Consider the following 22943-nt stretch of genomic DNA (forward strand, 5'->3'; position numbering starts at 1 on the left):
AGCTCATGCACAAATCCATGGAAGATATTCAGCTGACAGCAGAAGACAGCAGTCATTTTTAACCATGTAAAAAGGATGCTGTGAAATGCCTATCGAGCACCTTGCTCTAGTATTCATCTGTGTCAGTGAAGTAACCAGAGGCACCTCTGTGTCACATTTACCTGGAATAACACTAGACGATGCCTTATGCCATCTCTCCTATCTGTGACAGCCACCTGGTGCAAGCACAAACTGTGCCCACTCCTTCCCAATTCAGGAAGCAGGACACAAGGTTGAAAGGTCCTGTTGGAGATGACTGAGCACTGATCTCACTGCTTCCATAACTCTCCAGGAGAACATCTTTTCTTCACAGAATACATCTGATCCCTTAAGATCCCCCAAATATGACAGGTTAAGAACAGTGATTGGTGGTATAGGTATCAGTCAAGTGTGTTTTGTAACTCCTGAACTTCTAAGAAGGTGACAGATCTGAGTATGTACAGACACTGGATGTTCTCTCCTCACTGGACTCAACCAGACTCACTCATGCTTATGCAAAGCCAAATCCAGGTGTGTGCCAGAGCTGAGATGACAAGCTGTACTGATGCCTTTAAACATACATGCCATATTGCTATGTTTTTCACAATCCAAAATATATAAAGAAACATTAAATAGCCAGTATCCAAAGTGCCATTTTCAGTGATGTCTATAGGCAGACAGCATCAATGCTTAAGGGCAGGTTAGCATTATATTCTTCCAAGGAAGGTGTCCTCAAGCTCTGTAACAATTCCCTTTTCTTAGAGACCCTCTGAGCCTTCAGTTTCATCTGAAAGAGATACAACTCTCAGCTCATGAAGAAAAGCTCTACAGCTTTTTTTTTTTTTTATGCAGGACACATTATATTACATAAAATTAATTGATCTTCAATAAATGAAACCAGGAGACATGTTTTACTTTAATGTGCAATAGATTGGTAAAATATATTCCTTCAATTTCCCATTACTATGATAGGAAAGCACTTAGTAATGTAGGTTTGCCTTGAAGTTCTGTAAAAAGTAAGCATCTGCTACTCATCGATTCCTAGTAAGGGTGTAATACCTGGCTCTCCAAAAATGCTATCTGAAATAAACAACAGCAGTCAGTAAATATAGATGCTACTTACCAATTCAATACTTCAGTGGAGCTATTGGAAACAATTTCTTTCAGGCAGGAAACATGCATTTATGACTGGACAGCACCGAGGACATTAGAATTTGGAATACTCACTGGGCTGAAATGTTTATGCACTGACACCCTGTGATTAATAACATTATCAGCGGGGTTAACAATGTTATTAATTGTAGGGATGAGCACCAGCTGATCAGGAGCTGCTATGGAAGCTGTTCTGTGCTGCTTGGACATGGGACATCCAGGGCCCGCTTCTCAGATGCAAAGTTACAGGCCACGAGATGAGAGAAACGTTCTTGTTCACTACATTCTGACCTGAGTCAAGTACAGACCAGCTTAAAGGTCTAAAGCCTAAGGTTTAATATCCTTTTCAACCTCCACTATCACATTCACAAATGGAGTCGTGGTTGCATTATCTGGCTGCTTTCCAGGCTAATTTGCACAGTGTAACTGCAAGAACAAAGCTTTCATGACTCAGGAGAACTAAGGCTGTGATGCATTTCAAAGCAAATGTAATCTAATGAAAAACACCAGCACACAATAGAAAAGGGTGGGCCAGGAAGCCTTCAAACAACAGCTGTTGCAACACAGCACAGGCAGGCAGTTCAGGCAGTACCTGCATGGGTGTCCTCAAGCCACACAATTTGTCAACATACCATAACTAAGAATATGATGAAGAAAACAACTAAAATTAGCTACAAAAACAGGTTGCTTAGTAAAAAAGCAAAATATATTATTGCTTTAGTATCTGCACCGATCATTTTCTTGACTGCTAACACATCCAACAGTATTACTATAAATGGAATGGAAATAAGAAAAACGGAGTGGGAAAACAGAAAGTGGGTGTAATGCTGCAATACAATGAAAAACACAGCAATGACAGCAGAGCAGTAAAATCCTAAACTGCAACAAATGAGCATTTGCTCAAATGCAACAGCAACAAACACAGAAACAAAGAAAAGAAAATGCTTACCTTGAGTGGGCATCTGGTAGGCAAGGATCTCAAGCAATAAAAAAAAAAAAACTTGCCTCCGCTGCCAACCTTCAAATGAGGTCTGGGAAGGGGTGATCCTGGCTCCACTCCTTCTAGTCACATTGCATGCACCTGAGCTCCCCTGGGTTGGCCCTGCCTTCCACCAGGTGCTCAATCACTGCTTAAGGCTGTGACTTAGCATTTCTGCTACAGTGGGTAAATACACATACTAATTTAAAATCTTTTAAAAACACAAATCTGCCATCTTCAGAGAAACTACGGCCTTTCATTTCTGGTTTGAAAGTGAAAGCTGTAAGATACATCAAAATAAACAATGTAAGTAATTAAGAAGTGCTGCCCCTTACTGAAAATTTATACAGCATTAAAGCAGAGAGAGATCTGTGAGAGAAAGATGTCCTGTGAATTCTCTTGTCACTGTGTTACTACCTGGTATTATCAAATCAGGTTGTATAGAGCTGTGCCTATGCTTCACTGTTATTTAGATGAAGGAGGCAACTTCCACCATGACACAAGGCTTTCGAAACTATGGCTTACTGAGGCTCTGACTGACCAAAAGCCAGTAGAAGTTGGCTTTATTTTTGTGTGTGTGAAAGAATTTAGGCTAACTAGAAAGGCCATGGACTTCAATTATCATGAGTATTATCAGGAAAAGATCTTAAAAGACTTGCTTTGAGACACGTGTCTCATCTCTCTTATTTGTCAGGCAGTCTAACATAACACCAGTCAGTCTTGAGAGATCACAGTGATTTTTTTTTTGCATGTATGTTTAACACATACCCCACCGTAACAGCTGAGTTCTTTCAGACCTCAGTTACAGCCTAGAAAGTTAAAAAAAAAAAAAAAGTTACGATAAGGTTAGAAGAAAATACGGTTTTGTGCAAGACAGCAGGATAGAGCTTGCAAAAGGATTTTGGACAACTGAAACAGAAAGCTGTGCATGAGAGCAATTATCCTGCAATGATATTTTCGATGATTTCTTTTCAAGAAAATCTCCTTGCTTAAAGGAGTAGAAGAAAATATGATTTATTTTCACAGTACATATTGTCTCATACGTGATCTAGGAAGTCCTTGAATCCTTACTTTCTCTCAAGAGTGGGAGGCAGGAGTTGAATTAGTACCTCTGCTCAGGTCATCGTTGCTCCTCAGTTTTGGGACAGGTTTCTTGGTGACTCCCTCCAACCCTATGGCTCATGGCTCCACATCTTCTCCTAGCCTGCCCAACACCTGGCTTCTCCTTGTGTTTCATGCAACATCTGAAAATGAGAGAGGATGTCAAGATCCTACTGCTGCAGATACCGAATTCTAAATGACAATTCTGCACACTGAACAAGGCAGGAAGAAGCTACTGTTATCCTTGCTTCACTGATGGCATTGGCAAATAGTGGTAGAGGAGATATTTTAAGCCCTGTGCTCCAAAATACAAGCAGTTGCCCTTTCTTTCATTGATTTCCTTAGGGGTACTTTTCTCAAGGTACTGACAGAGTAGGATACAAACTATCCTGCTGTAAGGCAGGAGAATGCAAAGACTTCATGGAGACAATCTTTCTGAATGAGATGGAGGTCAGGCAGAAAATGAGACACACATTCAATTGAAGTATGAATGGCTGACTATGCATTAATACAAAGGAGGCAAAACAATACCAAGAATTTCTTTCTATTTTTTTTCTTTTCTTTTTTTTTTTCCTCAAAGCCATGTTTGGCTTTGAAATCTTTTTCATATATAGTCTGATATCTTTTGTTAATAGGATTTCTAAATAATTTTTGTTTCTTTATTATTTTTCATCCCCTCAGGAACAGTTAGCTATTACCTCCTCAGCAGTTCCCAAGATTATTTGCTAATAGTCTTAGATTGCCTGCCTCTGTGAATTGTAGAAGGAGCAGAATTAAGCACTTGGCAGATAAGCTTAATAAATAGAAAGGTGCTGGGTAGGCTTAGGAAATGATGGAGTTAGTTTAGGAAGGAAATGATGGGAAGAAAAACATTTTTGCTTTCTTTTTCCTACAAAGCAGTTCATCTCCAGAGAAGAAACTTGCTTTCATCTTCTGACAGAAACCTGCTTTGGCAGTTCTTAGAGGGGTTGCCTTACAGAGCATCCTTCAGATGCACTTGTACCTCAGAGACCTTTACTGATTTCTGTTTGTCTTGTTTTTGCAGCTACTGGAAATTTCCTAATGTGTACCGTGAGCTATCCTCCAGCAGAAGTGATTAATGTTTTATAGAGGAAACATTCTGGTGGTTTCGAACGCATTTTTATTTTTATTTTTATTTTTTTTGTTGTGCTAACAGGCTCTTGTGTTGGCTTTCCCTCAGAACTATTGCTGGAACTCTCATTCTGTCACTTATTCTGCACGAGTATGTCACGTCTTTTCACCAGAGTCATCTCTATGATGTCTGAATCCTAGGCAGCACTTCCTTTTGATATACTTCATCATTTCTTAAAAACACACTTTTATAGCATTTTACATACCAGCACTCAGTCCTGCCCTGCGCAGAATTACAGTACACACAGCCAAGAGCTGTGCTGTCCACTAGGTGAACAGCTGGATTTTAAAAGCAGATGCCTAATGAATTGCATCTCCCTCCATTCCCATTCCAGTTGTGGTTTCTATTTCTTTTTTTCCTGGTGGACAGGATTAATATTAATTTAAACACTAGATGTAATGGAAACTTTTCAGGAGATTAAAGCTTTATATAGGCCCAAAGACCTCAGACAACTAGACAACGTTTTCACAACAGACAGAAAAAAAAAAGTTATTAAAAGCAGCATATAATTTTCCATTTAAAAATAACACCATTGGTAAAATCAGTTTTTCATCCTGTCTGCCATCTTCCCTCTAGGGAGACTCCACCATTTCACCTTGGGCTTGGAGCTATGCCTGAAATGCAAGGAGAAGATGTAAGGGTGAGAAGATTTTAACCATTACTCAGAGTAAATTGAACAGTTCAATCTGTTGCATTACAGAGCCTGGTGTGTATCTAAACCTCATCGGATCCCTTGAAAAATCACATGCTGTATAGAATAGTGATCAGTAAGTCTATTTCTCCTCTTATTACTCTGAATTTTATACATTTTAAGGATCATTGACTAAAAACATTTTTACCCAAGACCTAACAATCAGGTACTCTGTGGTGGTGATTACTGAATGCAAATCAAAACATTATCCTTGGTATTTCCTATAGTTTCATATAGTAGTAGTTTTGCACCTTATGGATACATGATGTTCTATATGTAATGTATATATATGTATGTGTTTATGTATATATATGTACAGATGTCGGGTTTTTTTTCAACTGTCCAATAGACGTGGAAGCATAATTGTATACATCAATAGGGAAAGTTCTAATTTTAGCCATCTTTTAACTATCAGATCAATGTCTAAGAGTAACGATATACCTAAAAATCATCCTTAATAAACTTAATAGACTTGTTTTGCTAAGATATGTCATGCATTTCCAACATAACAGAAGCTGAGCATCATAAACTGCCAAATGATTATTAATAAAAATACAAGGAAAAAGGAAAAAAGGAAATAACAAAGAAAGTAACATTTTAAAGAAAAAATGTGATTGGAAAAGAATGATGAGCTTAACAATGCTACTATTCCAGCCATTTCAACTGACTAAAATATCAAATTGTTTTAGGGAAAATGACACTGGGGGGAAAGACATCTGGAAAGAAGGAATATCAGCAGCCTAGACAGAACTATCTCGGCTGAAGACATGAGTAGGGAGGTCAAGCCAGTTCTTTGAGTGGCTATACTGAACAAAGCTTTTATTTGGAAAGCTAACTTACCATTTATATTTGGTAGGCAATCTTCCAGTAATTGGGCTCACCGCACAACTCTTTGTTTGTAATATTTTCAGCATTCTGCAAAATGGATTTGAGGCAGTAAGACAGCCAGTGCAGGAGTCTGTCTCCATGATCTCGTGTTTGCCGATTCTACAGCAGTTCAGGACTCCCAGCCCTCCATTCAACTGCCTCAGCACAGTGCTTGGGATTGAAGTCCAGAGCTGACACCATGTGCAGTGAGCAAAAACCTCAGGAAGTCTGAATTTTCTGTCTGAGCAAGTAAGTGAGGTTTATTTTTCAGTTATATTTGGAGTTAAAACTTTGGTACAACCAAATTAATATGCTTGAGAAGAACCAGATCAGGCTGGAAATATAATACAGTAACCAGGAACTTGTTCAAGGGCTATAAAAAACTGAAATGAAGCAACAGAAACCTTCCCCCACCATGTTTTCTGGACTTCATTCCAGCAAAGAGGTATGTGGGAACTGAGAAATCAGCACTGACAAGCCAAAAGCCAAAGTTGAGTTATTTTACTGACTAAGAGCACAATTTACACTTGAGAAATCAAATACTTCATCAGCAAATCTTTTCTTGTTCTAGGATTAAAAGCCAAATTTTATTGCAACCCTCCAGCCCTCTCCCCTCTCTCCATCTAGAAGTAAACTCATTAGCCAAAAGTGGGAATGGTGATAAAAATGCATAAAGGGTAAGAGTAAGGTAAGAGTAGGGTAAGAGTAGGGTAAGAGTAGGGTAAGAGTAGGGTAAGAGAACAATCATACTCCCTTAAACATACTCTATCTTCAGATTTCCCCAGATGCTAAGGAAAGAACAATCAATTTTATGGAGGCGACAAGAAAACAAAGATAATTAAAAACAAACTCCTTTACCATCATGATGCTGTTATAATAGCTTCACTACAGGAAAACAAAGGAACTTTTATCCATGTATGGGGAAAGAAAGTCATATTCCTCTCAGGCCAGAAATAAGCGATAATTGTTTTCCGCCTTAACCTTTCTATGCACCAAAGCGATCCTATCCAAGCTACTGCAAGGCTAGAAACATCCTAGTAGCGCTGGTCTCCACTTACTAAGCAAATATTGTGTTGACAAAGCCCTGCATAGTACTTCATGAGTTTTTCCCTACAATACTGAGAAGTATAAGGACATGCAAATATTTTAGGTCTGTGGAGAAGGACTATTACAGTTCTGCAGAAACTGATTTTATTGAGCTGGTTCTTTCCTGTTGCTTTTGCAGCATGAGCACTGTGACTGTGCTACGTACAGAAATCTGACAGTGCTGAAATAGCAGGAGGCTTCCTCGGAAGTGGCTGAGCCTCAAAGGGCAATTTCAGAAAACGAGTGTGCTGTAACCACGCATGCCAGGATGTATTTAAAGGCTGTTTGCTTTTATTTTATATTCTCTTATTATTAACAATGCACCTAAGATTTAAGACTGTACACAAAGTCTCTGTTGAGAAACAAAGTCTTTGCAGATGAAACAGTTTAAATCAACAGTTTCCCTTCCTGCAAATTTCATCAAGCCACCAGCTGTGTTTGGCAGACTGAGTGTTGCCTTAAATAGCTCCTTTCAAGACAGTTAAGGTGAAGCTGGTAACAAGACAGATCTTCCTGGACTGAATATTAAAAATAATCCAATAGTCTATGAACTGCTCTATAGAAGTGGGCATTTCAGCTTTGTTCCTGTGTTGCCTGCAACTTTATGCCAGGGCAATCCTCTGCCAATGCTTCCCTACCTTCTTGTCTTCTTAGAGCATCTCTCCTTCCTTTCAGCCGTCGATTCACCTTGGTCAAGCATCTGCCCTCCCTGTTCTGCCCAAATAGCTCTCAAAGCCTCTGCTGTGCTGGCCCTCGGCTTCTTCAATTGTGCTCATTTCTGTAGCTACTTGTGTCTCTGAAGTGAAATGCCTCGAGTCTTGTGTAGGGAACAAATGCATAGCACCTATCCTTGGAGAAATACGATCTGATACATTGCTGATGCACAACTGAGAAGTACTTCATGTTATTTATGATTTTTAAATAAAGTCTGCAAGATGTTAACCTAAAGATTTGTATTTTTGGATGATAACTAGAGCAAGCTAGCTGATTTTTTTTTTTCAGAATGTTCACATTTTGTTTGTTTCCCAAACAAATTGTTGGTAAAGGAGATTAAAATATAAAGAAAACCCTTGCTTTTCCAGTCGTCACAAAAACATCAATTGCTGTTCTTTAAACTCTTCAAGAAGCATTTCCAATCAATTTAGCAATGCAATTTAGGTTAAGGTACATAAAAAAACTGAAAAACTGATCCAGAATACAAAGAAGCTGTTCTCCACCTCTCAGCCATCAACAAACTCAGACCTGCAGCCCCACTCACTTGAAGTTCATCTTCAAGTTCCAAACAGTCTTCAGTGTAAAATATAGTTTAAGTCCAAAAAGAAGACTGACTATTGATGTAAGATACCTATCACTCATCTACAATGAAGGAACCACAAAACTGTAGTTTCTACAAGAGGGTTCCTGCCTTTTGCTCCTTTGCACAGCTCTGTTCTAAGATGAAATAACTATGCTAATAGGGAGATGAGCAGGGCTTCAAACTCATGCAGTACCAAATCACACAGTCTTCATTTACAAAGAAAATATCAGTAAGTTTCAATAGCTCCCTCATTAGAATAACTGCTTGCCAACAGGAGAGAAGGAATGCTTGACCTATTTATTGTATGTAGCTGGGAATAAAGGTGCACCTCAAAGTGCTGCCTTAACCTAAGTTTTCATATCTTACCACTGAGCAAATACCCTAAAGCCCAAAGAAGCTGATCATGACATGGAAAACCTTGGCTTGTATAAATGTCTTTTCATAGACAAGGTACTTATCAGCTTCTATTCTATTTTGCAATCCCAAAATACCTGCTGTTAACATTCATCATCTTCTAAGAATATCAAAGCATTGCAAAACAGAAGAAAAATTATTCTACACCTTCATATATTTAACAATTTCCAGACTTAGGGTCTTTATTACAAAACTTTAGTAGAAAAGAAGAGACAGAAAATTCCAAATGAGTGAATATATGTCTATGCAGTCTTTCAGAAGAGCAGAGAGGGAGACAGAACTTGTGAAAAGAAAAACCTCTAATAGATTGGTTACATGTCAGAATCTGTCAGCAGTGTGACTCATTTGTACTGCAATAAATTACTTCTTTTCTAGGCCTGAATTTTAACATTTGATGTTTCACTATAGCACTGCATGAAGTAAACCAGCGCTGATCACCCCACTGCAGGAACACCGTGTGGGGTTAATCATTAGCAATATAATTTTAGAATTGGCTGGAGAAGGGTGGTGCAATGCACAGATCAATAAATATTAAACAAATAAATAAAAACAAGCAGCAGGTAGATTAGAAATGAATGGCATGGCATAATTGCAGTATGCTATTTCACACTATGTCATCAGTATTTCCTTTAAAATGCCACTTAAGAGCCAAGTAGTCCAGTGTGAGTGTGAGATGGAAGAGACTTGCTGAAACTCAGGAGCTGATGCAAGAAATATGATTCACTAATAGGAAATAAAGGCTTTTTGATACATTTAGTGCAGAGTTAAATAAGTGTTTTTAAAGCTGCTTAAACAGAGCATGCCTCTTTTGTTCCATACAGGCAGATGTTGTTTTCCATCTGAGCTACAGACAACATATGACAAAAGTATCACGTCTTCTAATCAACATTAGTTTAAAAAATCAAGTACACTCTCTTTGGTGTGACTGCACAGAAGTACTGAGCAAACTTCTAAGAGAGTGACCTCCCCTTAAATATAACAGAAAACAAGAAAATCATGCTAGTCACCTTCCTTGCACTGGCCTGTGTCAGAGATAAAAAAATTGTAAGATTTTTTTAAAGTACCCACATAAATATCTACTTAAGTACAGGTGAAGTATTTTAGGTGGCAGCACAATTATCCTGACTTCACCAGAAGGTGCTTAGACAAATGGTGATATCTGTCTGTAACCCTGATATTTGTGTTTCTGTGTCCAGCAGCAAATGACCTAAAGTCTTGACCTGGAAATTCCCAAGACTCGTTAAACTCTTCATCAGCTGTGTGAGACACTTCATTTTGAGTATGCACATGTGGCACATAAAGCAGGAAATATGGGGCAGGAAGAGCAGCAGCAAAGCAGAGCTGAGCAGGCACTGCACTTCATATGCAGTGCTTCACCTCCACTGAGAGTCTGGCTTACAGGGATATTATATTATACAATTTTGCTGCTAGATATTAGGAGAAAATAAATGGTATATAATCATTTGGTGAATCATTCATCCGAAAAGATCTCGCACCTAATCAGATTCTCTGCTCTTCAGCTCTTCATCTGCTGACCTGAGTGGTAAATAAATTTAAGGATAGATAAGTAGGCATGAATCAGATGATTTTAAGTTCTTACTAAGAAGAACCTATTCAAAAACTGTATGCCCAAAGTAGGTAAATTTTAAGGTATATTCATTGAAAGCTGTTATTGGTGTTTAAGATACCCTTCCTAACAGAATTAGACTCAGAATTTGGAGAAGTCTTTGACTACAATAACAGCAAAGATAATTATACAGACCCAGTATTTGTTCTGACAAGGAGGATGGGCATAAATAGTTCCGTACAGATAGTAAGGCAGGCAGTTGTAAATCAGATTCTTACTGCAGAGGAGAAATACTGGCAAGATTAGAAGAGTATGTGGTGCTAGAAGTAATATGAACAATTTCACATATTTCCACTCATTTAAATCCCTCATGGTACTGAGTCAATTTTGCCAAAATCTCACTGAGCAGAGAAAAGCCTATGTCGATAAATATTTTTTGAAATTTCTGTCTGTATTTCCTTTCTGTTTTGAAACCTTCCAGCTTTTATACATCTAAACTTCATCATAAAATGCATTTTTTTTTTACTCAGCTCTTATATCTCAAAAGGCTGGCATATATTCTATTCAGGACCAGCGGTGCCTGTTTTTAGCAGATTACTCACTGAAGCTTAGGATGGGAACCCTGACCTTGCTGTGACATCCTAACACAATGAGCACTGTCTTGTCCTGCTACTTGATGCTTGATTGTTAAACATACTCTCCTGTTTACCTACTCTGTCACCAGCATGCACAATATAGACAAACGTGTGCCACAAATAGAAATAGCACAATTACAAGAACATTGTATGGAGAGCGTGTACTCCATTCCCAGCAGGTCAGTCTACAGTCTAATTTTTTTTTTTTTGCAATTGATTCTAAAGAAACATCTCCCTCACTTTTATGCATAGGTAATCTGAGGCAAATAGTGGACTTCTGACATTTAAAACTAGCAATTCATGGTTTTTCCCTGCAATGTTGTTGTTTATTTGCATGACACTGGGGAGGTGCCAGATGTTCTAAAAAGTCACAAAAAAACACATCTTCCCTTCAGCTTTGTAAATAGCAGCAAATCCATTTCAACTCTTTGTCAGATCTCTTTCTTGAACCTGGTATTGGACTCCTGTCCCTATCTTATCTAGGGCCTTTAAGTATTCTTGTAGTAGAGACAATAAATAGTACAACCTGACATATCTGGGAGTTCATAGATGTGTAACTACTATGACACTGAGATCTGAAATAAGCTGCAGCCCTGCTGAGAATTTACAGTCTCATCAGAAAACAGATAAATAACACCAATGAGTTGGCCAATAAACTGTACTTGACAATCACAAACAAGTCCACTTTTAAGCCTCCACTGGAGGAAGCATTTTCAAAGCTTTTCTTTCAATGTGGAAGATACCTCAGCTGACCTAGTTTCCTACCCTGTTTGTTACCTCTTGGCTGTCTCATCTGAGGTCCACCTGCTGTCTCTCCATCTGCCAGCCTTTTTTAGATCAGATGAACCTTCACAGTTACACATTAAATGTCAGGCAGGCTTGAGAAAAGTTGTTTATGTCTGCTTTTAAGCAGATTGTATTTTCCATTAAAAATGCAGCATAGAGACACTAAAAACTAAGATCTCATTTGTTTTTGGTTAGCGTAATTAAAAAACAAGCTTGCTTACATGAAAACTGATGCTTTTTGTTCAAAACCGTGGACATCCATACAGAATGTAAATCAATGGAAATACTCCCTTTGTTTTCAGGGAGTTAGGGAGCAGAACATTGGATTATCAGTTCCACTGTGTACCATCAGTCTGACAAAAAGGTGGAGTACAATCACTACTCCTGGAAATCTCCCAAAGTTTCAAGGATTATCTCCCTAAATAGCATAGAAAGAATGATGGGAAACTCATCACACGAGCATGCTCTGCTACACAGCGCAAAACTTCTGCTGGATTTATGGATGTTGTAAAGCCTCCACATTAAGTCAGTAGGAAGCTTCAATACATGTTACATCAAATCTTAGAGGTAACTAAGAATTTAAGATTTTTAACATTTTATGAGTAGGCAGAATCCTCTACCTATCTCCTGTTTTGCTCTTGGATGAATTTCAGCCATCAGATGCACAGCCCCGCATGCTCAAGTCTCCCAGCTCTTGGAGAGAGTAGTCCCTCCCCAATGCTCATGGAACTGATGGACCCTTTAGCCGTGTCAGATGATTCTCTACAAGAACCACGAAGTCTAGAGTGCCCAAGATAAGAAACTAAGGATGAAGTTCTTGAAGAGATGCAGATATTATACTTCCTGAGTTTAAGACACTGTAAATTACCTTTTCTACAGCTATCTTGAGGAAATAAAGATAAGTCACACTGGGGGGAAGAGAGCATTTCTTGCCCTATTCCTCATGCAAATATAATAACTTGAATGTCATTATAACAAAAGCACATAGCAGAAGTATTAACACTATAATTTACAGTAATGAAAGCATTATTACAAGTGTTTAATTAATAGCCATTTTAAGACCAATTAAGGCTGTCAAAATATAAAGGAAACAAAATGTGATTTTTCCCCTGGAGAACTGGAATATGGTGGGATTCATTATTAACTCACAGTCTGAGGATAAAAAACTGCTTTCAGTTAGAAATAAAATCTAGGCTCCTAAAGAAAAGTGAGCTGAGAGGTACGTTGCTCTCCAATAGATATCACTTAAGCAAACATTATCACAATACTGTAGAAACATTTTTTAATGCCCTTTAAAAAAATTTTTAATACAGAAATAGCTATTTAGTTCAGCTTTAGCATCGTACATAATTCTGACATTTGCAATCCACACGTCACCATTAATTTCACTGCAGGAAATAAGACAAAAAGGCATTTATTCTACCTGGAAAGGATGGTTGGACAGTCCTTAAGGAATCTAATTAGAGCACAGCTTGTTACCAGAGCAGTGTATCACACTGTGCTACCATAGTAACCAGGATCCCACGGACCATCAGGGTCATCTGAGGGCATGTTGGCAACAGGCATGAGAAATACACCAAATGCCTATGATACATTTTGAAGGAACAACTTGAAAACTCTGAATAACTTGCTGATGTTAGCCTATGAAAGAAAATAATCTTTACATGCTCAGAAAATTGTCGTATCTCAGGAATCAATTTATTGTTATTACTCCTTTTAGGACAAACTGCTTCCCAGATCTTATTTAAGAAGCTATATGACTTATCTGCAACATCTGAGCAACAAAGCAGTTTGACTCCCTAATATAGGAACAATACAGTAGTTGAGACCTGGGGAAGATGAACATTAGAACTGTATTTTATATCTAGACGGCTGTTTCCAGTATCTGCTGTAGTACATCAGGCATCTGACCAATCATCAGGGTGACAGCTCTGTTACTGCTTTTGGTGGCCAAGACTCTGCTAGCTCACTAGGGAGAAAAAAAAAACAAAAACAACAACCCGCAACACTGCATCACTGAGCTTTTCTTCCTAATTCCTTCACAAAGAATAGAAAAATCCTTTAACAATATTAATAATTACAGAAGTGTGATCATACATTGTATGCCATCCTGATATTTACTTACCATGGAAGCAAACAAGAGACATTAACATAGCCTTTTAACAGTAAATATGTCCATGTCAGGAGATTCTTTTGACACATAGTTTGTGAAGCTGACTGCAAATTGACAGTGGTTTGTTGCAGGTTACCATGAAAAGGTTCTGCAGAAGAGCAAAGGGCTTTAATCTTCATTATGCACTTTAACTATTGGTGAAAATATCCACAAACTGTTTGAAATGATCAAGGAGATGATAACAGTTTTTAAACAAGAGTTTGATTGCAATTCTTTTGAAAAATAGCTTTCCCTAGATAGTTTCCCTTGAGACTTGAGGACAACAACGTAAACTGAAACAACAGTTTTCAAAGCACTGTAAGGCCAGTCCTGATACTCACATTCTTCATTCTGCTTTTAGTATAGAGCAGGCTTGTTTGCTTCTTTTGTTCCCCCTGTTCCTTCTCAGGAAGCCACAAAACCCAAATTCTTCAATGCATGCTCTTGGAGAGATAATTAGCTGTTATAAATAACTACTAGCCTAGAAGCTCATTTTTAACAGGTTACATTTTATTTGCTTCAGTTGAACACCATTATTTACAGACACAAGTTAATAAAACACATCACAAAACAATAAAATTTCAACAGTTAATATTTATAGGTGCATAGTTCATGCTCAGTTACTTTTTTATATATATAATACATACACATTTACATAAAGCTTTCACAATAAGTCTTTTCTGCACAGAAATAATAGTCATAGGAAACAAATAAAAATCGTATCATAAACAATATCAAATTACTGACAGCCTATCAACAAAACATGTACAGATTTAGAAATAAGCAGTAGACACTTAGGTGTTTTTATTTAGCATTTTGTTTTTAACTTTTAAAAGTGAAGCCACAATATCCACAGTACAACAATGACCCTGCCAACCAGCTTTTGTTTCAGCAGGAGGGAAATGCCGAAACAAGGTGGATGCAGTCACAGATACTCCAATCATTGCTGATGGAAGACTTCAAAATACACTGTAAAAACTGTAAAAAAATTTTACGACTGGGCACATTGGAACTCAGCACTTGTACAGGATGGGACGTCTTTGTTAGTAGATTTCAGGAGATACAAAGGAAGAAAAGATTTCTCATGCTTCAGGTTCATAATCTTGATACTCTTCCTATGAAGGAGAGCAGAAATCAGTGCTACTATTTCAGATAAATACATCCTAACATGCATCCTAACTTTTACTGATTGTCCTAGTCACAATGGATGCAGTGAAAAAATAATAAGGATTTTTGTGTGATGAGAATCTTGTATTTACTGTTTTGTCCCATTTTCCAGATACTGTATTTGACTAAGTGATGTTAACAGGAGAATAAGCTTTTACAGTGGTTAACATACCATTCACAGTTATCACAAAGACTTACAGCAATGAATTTGTGACTAATTCCCAGCAGGCATAATGATGCAGGGAAGAAAGGAAAAAAAAAACGAACAACCAATAAAAAAATAACCTGTATGTAGTTTACCTATTAAAAGAATCTATGGAGAGGTAGAACTCTCTCTCCACATTTCGTATCGAATATGAGAAGAAGTTACTGCTGATTACTCAAAAAGTGAAGCATGCATGTTTTGAAACAAAGATAGTATTTTCTCATTAAACTTCAAGAAATGGATTTTTTTTTTCCCCCCACCACTGCACCTCAGAGAGATTTTGACCAGAGACTTATTTCTCCTTTGACCCTGCTGCTCATAGTACCAGCCTGCGCCACACTAACTCGACTCCAGCTTTCAGTACCCTGTCTTTACCTTTCTCCTATGGGCACAAACAGCAAATACCACAACAGATTTACCTCTGGAGGCATTTCATATGCCTCATTCTCAGGATCCACAGGAATATCAGTATTATTCACCACCCCCTCCTGCAGGAAACCTTCTTCATTCTACATTTAAAATAGGGAGAGAAAAAGAAAATAATAAAGTGTCAGATCAACTGCTTGCATTCTCATGTATTACAAAGCATGTCTTTCCTGCCCACACAGTGGATGCTGACTATAAAGGCATGCAGAAGTAAGAGGAGGCCAAAAGGAATTGTATTGTATCAAGACATGGAAATGAAACAGTAATTCTGTTATTTATTTTGTTATAGGCAGATAACTCATCCTCCTACCTCTTAATTCCATTTTACAGTTTTTACCCTTCTCATATTATATTTCAAAGTGGCCAAAGGAGGAAGAACAACTACAACTTATTGTATGTTTTTTTTTCTCCCCCCTACAGTTTTAATACCTAACGATATTGGGAAACGTTTTTCCCTTAACGAGTCATATTTTTATGTCCTTTATTACGCCGAGTAGCACCTTATTCTATATTTATGACACATGACGCTGCCTAACACACAATTTCTTATATTCTTCTCTAGAGATCTGTTATTGACCATTAAAGAAGAACTTCTAATGCCCCCTCCCATCCACCCCCCTTAGCAGTTGTTAATGCTGAAGGTCACAGAGAAGAAATGAAAGTTTTACCAGAACAAAGACTGCTGGAGTTAGCCCTAGGAAATTGATATGAAAACCAGGAGATTATCTCAGTGGAACTATTTTGACTGTACTGATTTATAGCAGTTGACAATCTAGACAGAAATGTACTAGAAAAATCCTAACACACTCAGGAAGAAATTCACTGAAAAAAAAAAAACAACAAACAGTCCTGAGGCTAGTAGTGTGGAAAGGAATTCAAAATTAAGCCTGTCACAAACAAGACTAATGAGGTAATTCTTCAAAGTTCACAATTTATAGGATAGTTCCGCTAAATTGAATTTAGAATGTAGATAAAAATGAATAAAAGAGCAGTTAACTTGGAAACTCACCTCCACCAGTTTAACAGAAGACACCAAATAATACGCAAAAGAAGTGGCATTAAAACTTCTTTACCCTAAAGCAGTATTTGTCATGCTTCCTTGATGATTGCTGATGACTATCTTAATTTTATGACAGATGAAGGGCATGGAGTGAACACCACATACTGAAGAAATAATATCTTCACTGGGAAAACTGGATTAAGACTTTTTCTTTCCTCTGACAAACAACTATTCGGAACGAACATGAGGGATAATAAAAATAAATAAATAAAAAGGTGCACGCATTAATCTACAATGTTATAACACGTAGCTCAGCACTGGAAACCACTTCCCAATGCTCCTTAACAAGTGTGGTGGTTGGGCAGAAATAAGTGGAATGAATTCCTAGTAAATGCAGACATACAGCACATTTGAACTTGATTAACTATCTTCATTGCATTTCTGTAGGTGGACAAATTCATAACATGCTAGAAGACCTCAAGGATACACTGAGATTGATAAAGTAAATGCAAAATTCCAGACTGAAATTGAAAATGCTTAGCACATGACCAAAATTTCACTAACATTATAACTGAATTCAATTTATTTCTTTGCTCTTCGATACTTCCTAATCTTTATCCTTTCCTTTAGTCTTCTTTCTTTTATTAACTTCTTCATATGAGAATTTTGTACATCGTAGTCATAGCATGTATTCAGTAGTACTAACAAGTCTACAATGTTAAAATTCTACAAACACAGGAAAAAGGAGATAAGCCTTGCAAACCTCAATTTCAGACACTCAGTATCAAATAGTTTATTTCTCACATTGTCCACACTTTAGATACAATTTTTAAATGATTACTCTTCTTTCACAACTTTTATATTCTCACATAGCATTTAGCACTGACTTTCAAACATAATCTGCTCCCTTTCAGCTGCTACTCCCTTTTACCAATTCCCCTCAGGGATCAGCAGAAGCGTGAAGGCTATTTACTGCATTCCAGGTTCTCTGTGGTGTAACCAGCTGTCCTCAGTCATACTCAATTCTTAGCTTGCTACATCACTCCATGCAGCAATAGTGACTTTTTCTACCAGAAATCCTGCTCTTCCTCAGTGTGGTCATATCTTTTCTTTGGCACCCTTGCCTGCACATTCACATCTTTAACGCTCATCTTGAAGGCACATTATCTGCAGAATTTATTTCTATTATGTGAATTCTTCTCTCATGCTCTTATTTCAGGCTACTATTATAAGAGTGACCAGCATCAGTTAGCAGCTCTACTGACTGATTTTCCTATCTGAAAAAAGTTACAATGGGATATGTCTGTTTTCTTGGCAAGAGAAGCACACAGACTTTTGGTGAAATTCTCATACATACTCAAGCATAAAAAGATTACATTTAGAGCAAGTCACCAGTGTAACATAAAAGGTCCAGTATGAAGACTTGCTCCTAAGTGGGATCAGGCATCCTTTTTCATATGGAGGTAAGCAGAATAGTTTGTGCAGAGCCAATGCACATTTTTTTTTTTTAGCACAGACAACATGGATAAATTCCACAACTGAAAAGATAATGATAAACTGAGTTGCTAATATCTCTCTTAAGCCCTGTGTTTTCCAGAATTAATTATTCTGGATACTCAACATGACATGCAGCTTTCCAAGCATAAAATTAACAGAAAATAACAGGACTACCATAACTTCAAAATGCTCAAACTTCTGAGATTATTTGATGTGCAATATTTAATTACCATATTTTTAAAGCATATTTTAACAGTAATTCATGCCTGTTTACTTCTCTGAGAATTAGACTCAACCCCTACCAGCTTTGACTGAAATAGCGAAACTGTGTGCATGAGATGCAAATATTAAAGCTGCCTCATCCGACACATCAAATCTAAGGGCCTTCAGCTCCTTTTTGCTCTCACTCTTTTATTCTAAAATACCATTCAATTTCTGTTATCATCAAAGAACAGCTTTGGCTAACAATTGGTACATCAAGTCAAAGTGTGCCCCAAATTCTTCAAGTGGCTGCACAAGGAAGAATAAAATGTAGTTGAATGTTATATGCAGCAGGAAAACATACAGCAAGTGAAACCGCCAGCACAGCTAGTAATGACAAGGCAAAAGATTTGCCAGCAGAATTTCAAAGTAGAGTTTCAATGCTCATATGCTGCTTGTTTTTAGGAACCTCTGAACTACCTATCAGGGTTATAGAGACACAGTGATTAAAAGAGGCAGAACTTATCTTCCCAACTTCCTTTATCAAATTCCAATGCTTAGTTCAGGATGAAGAATTATGTATGGCTTCAGATAGAAGAACCAGTAGCACTAGTAAAATAAAGAGATCACAACATCAATATTTTTCAGATTCATAAACCGTACTTAACCAACAAGGGAACTCTGCCTAGTAATGACTTGTCACCTTTGTAACTCAAACACTACCTCTCATCTTGATATCACTGCAGCTTAGATGAGAATGCTGCTACTAAAGGTCACATATTTAACTATATAACACAGATGGCCACATCAGTTTTAATGGCTGCTCTCTCTGCTTCTCATGAATTTTCTCTGAAGTTAGGACATCACAAAAATAACCTCCCCCAGTAACATCGAACTGCTTACGGTACACCTTTTATCATTCTTTTAAAACAAAGAAATGCAATTTTAGTTTCTTGTGATCAATACTTTTATGTCTCAAACTAATTACAGAAGAGGAAAGCCACCTTACAGAACAACGTTCATCTTACTATGAAATTTTTTTTTCTTGAAGCTGCCACATGTCTTTTTTAAACCATACAGAAGAGCAACTCCAGAGGGAAAGCTTTTAGTAGAAAATGTGAAAAGCAAAACATTAAGCTTCTGAGAGGTGAAATCAATTTTTAAATTGGGTATTTGAACTTTCTGCAGACATGGTATTAAAAGAATGGTGAGGTGAATGTCTGCTTGTCCCCCTGAGGCCTCCCTGAAGAATAAGCAGGTGCCTGTCTGTATCTTGTTTTGAAATAAAGAAGCTCTGGGAGAGACTTGTACTTCAGCATCCTCCAGTCTTCTGCTCTCAAATCTGGAATCACGTAAATTAAGAATTCTTCCCTTGACAAAGGTTTGTGATTATCAATCTTGGATAGCCCAAGACCTACATGCCATCTGGCAGCCTTGCCAGCCCTCATTTACTTTCTAAAGGAATGATGAGCTCTCTCCCAAAACTTGCTGTTCTCAAGCAACTTAACATCACTTTGTAAATGAAGGGGAGAGAGCAGCACACCATGGTAAAATTATTTACCTGCATGAACCCGAACATCAGTTCTAAACTGAAGAACTGACACAACTGCTACACAAAAGCAGTAAAAGTCAGATACGAAGTAGAACTTAATACATTATTTACTGCAATAACTCCTAATGATTGACTCTTCCTTCACTATAGGGGCAAGCCCTGATAAGCAGTGTGCATTACAGTGCTAACTGACCCACATCTGCAATACAGTATTAAGCTAGCATTAAGAAAGCCTCCCTTCCCCTTCCTTTTTATAAGCCAGGGAAAAGTAAACAAAAGGGTTTCTCTTATTTCATAACCTTTTTTTAAAATTATACCCTCTTTCCCTTCACTCTCATAACACTCTTGTGGTAGAAGTAGAAACATTTTTTAAGACTGTCTACACTTGGAAAACAAATCAAGTGGTCTGCTCATGCTCCAACAGTTTAGGCAGCACAAGGTAGCAAAATGTTAACATTTGGTCTTCTCAGTGATGTGTCTTTGAATGCTAAGTTAGTTTCATCGCAAATAAATAAAACATTTTATCTCAAGCTACAGACAAAAGCAATTTTAAATGGAAGCAGCATAACTGTAACCTAACCTAGCAGTAGATGTAAGTATTCTAATTTACTATCTCTCTGGTTATCAGCTATTTTTTTTTTTCCCATTATAAATCCTGAAAAAGTCTTACAATCACATATAGCCTCATTATTACTGGAGAGTAATTCCACCTTGAACACTCCCGTATTCTGAGATAAGTAAAGCAGAGGAACTGCACGGCAGGAAATAAGCATATATAACTGCCTCCGACCAGTTTTCAGATAACCCAAAAAAGGTATTAACCAGAATCCAATAACAAGAAAGGAAAAACTTACCCCACTCCCAAGGTAAGGACCCACTAAAAAACTCCCAGAAGAAAGTAGTCTCCAAGTAGAAATAATCCCCTTACACTTGCCAGCCAGTAAATGAGGTTAAGGAGGGGTGGACCCTGGTCACACAAGTGAATTGTTCACACCTGTATTCCCAGGGCTGTTATGCTTCTTCACCAGGTGTTCAATCACTAGTTCAGACTATGACCTAACAGTTCTCATACAAGTACCCAACTGTCAGCTCCTTTAATGCTTATACTGTCAAGAGAAGACCACTTTGGAGATCATCCCATGTTCACCGAAGTGAGAAGGCCCCATTGGAGATCACTTAGTCCAGACCCCTGCTCGCAGGGCTGCTCACGTTCCTGGTTAGGTTTTGACCATTTGTACAACCTGTAACTAAGCAGGGCTATTTTAAGTTCTTACCACTGGTAGCTTAATTTCTCTCCTGCCTAAGCCCATCTCATATCGGTATTTATGTACTTGCAAGAGCTTCACCCACATATTTTTCATTACATAGTTAATAAGGAATATCTGGGGATTCCTGAATGAAAGATTGTCTTTCAGTTGTTTTGCCTGCTATCCAAACGTATCTCCTGCTACAAGATGAATTGCAATTTGCTCTGCCAGTGAGGTTAAAATTCCCCTTTGAAAAGGAAATCAGTTACATTTTTTCTTTTCCACCAAATGTCAGATTATTTTAGGGGCTGGATACTGGAGCTAAGTGAACCAGTAACTGCTGTTTCCATTTGATAACTTATCTTTTACAACTATTTTGACCATAAAGCCCAACTTACCTGAAGGGTGAAAAATCCTTTAACAAAATAGCAAATACCAAACAACGTGCATAAGGAAGAGGTGTTAAAATGGCCTTAATTTATTCGCTTTCTTAGTTCTAATGTACTAGTTGTGTGAAGCTGATGGATAACTGAGTAGTCGGTTCAGTTTAGGATGCCCTAAAGCCCCTGCCCACCAGCTACAACAGCCGATGCTGCACATGGCTGGAAGCCCGTGCTGTGAATGACAGAGCATTAAAGGCAGTCTGGTGATTTTATTCCTGTGACAGCGGGACACGGAGAGCAAACATACCACTGCAACGCCTAGAAAGAAATAAATGCTTTTAATTATCCCTATGCTAAACACCCAGGTGAAGAAAATGTGGAGAAAGCACCATGCTTGCATGTGGCCTGAGTGTGAAGGAATCTATCTGTCCCAGTGCATCACTCAGAACAGTAATAGTGAAAAGGGGCTGTTACTGTCCTCCTTAAGCAGATCATGTGAGTGAAGAAGAGATGTTCAATTAAACACATAAATGTCAGGGCAATAGCATGAGTCCAACGTTTTCGTGCTCTTCAGTTGGGAATGACAAATAAGTGAAAAGAGTAAAGACTGAGGCCTATGGAGAGAAAAAAGACGTAATGTAGTTACACATCCATCGTGATGTCTACAAGTGAGTGTAAACACCATTTACAAAAGTTTATCAACTGCTGCAAAATCCTAAAATCAAGTTTCAATACAACACGTGTTTATTTTATTTCTTCCTCTTAAAATCCTCCATTTGTAAAAATGAGGCTGAGCTCATTTCAGAATACAACAGGAATATTTTTGTGAGCAAATTCCCTAAAACCCAGATTTGTGTTTTGCATTAACAAAGCTCATGAAGTTACCAAGTTAGAAGTGCTGATATCATTAAGAAATGTCTGTGGTTGACAAGGCAGGAGCTGCCCATCACCTAGGTCAGACCAGCAAGTGACACCCATTCATAAGTGACAACCAGTGCATTAGTTATACATGACTTCAAATAACCAGTTGTGTGGGGCTGACTCAGCGTGCTATTAGTAACGCATGCAAATGCATCCAGAACACACAACACTCCCAGCTTTACAAACAGCTTTATCCTCTTCAGCCTTGGAACATTCCGAATTCCACTGAAAATATCAAGTGTCCTCAGTGAAAACTGAACTGCTAGGAAAGAAAAAGCTAGGGCTTTCTTTTTTAGTAGCAGGAATACTGGCTACCTAAACATCAGATCTGGAGGCATTGTGCACAGCTGTGGAAAAGCCCCAAACTCTCAGAATGACCGGGGTCACTCTGGCCTCGTGAAAGCTGCACAGAGTTCAGAGCTCTCAGCAATATCACTGAAGTGAAG

The 22943-nt window shown here is 38.0% G+C and overlaps 1 long non-coding RNA gene across 2 annotated transcripts in view; it reads right to left on the reverse strand.

Annotated features, from left to right (window-relative positions):
- Positions 1-3378: 3378 nt before the first annotated feature.
- LOC109367192 overlaps positions 3379-22943 on the reverse strand; it is a 32471-nt gene continuing 12906 nt past the window's right edge. Inside the window, exons 1-4 of one of the 2 annotated variants that reach the window (XR_004159496.1) lie at positions 20801-20894; positions 15690-15779; positions 13170-15013; positions 3379-3393 (exon numbers count right to left, since the gene is read on the reverse strand). This is a non-coding gene — a long non-coding RNA (uncharacterized LOC109367192). Of the gene's footprint in view, positions 3394-13169; positions 15014-15689; positions 15780-20800; positions 20895-22943 lie in introns of those variants that run through there. The other variant, XR_004159497.1, reaches the window with a different exon arrangement.

The sequence above is a fragment of the Meleagris gallopavo genome, chromosome 4, assembly GCF_000146605.3.
Source record: "Meleagris gallopavo isolate NT-WF06-2002-E0010 breed Aviagen turkey brand Nicholas breeding stock chromosome 4, Turkey_5.1, whole genome shotgun sequence".
NCBI classification, from domain to species: Eukaryota; Metazoa; Chordata; class Aves; order Galliformes; family Phasianidae; genus Meleagris; species Meleagris gallopavo.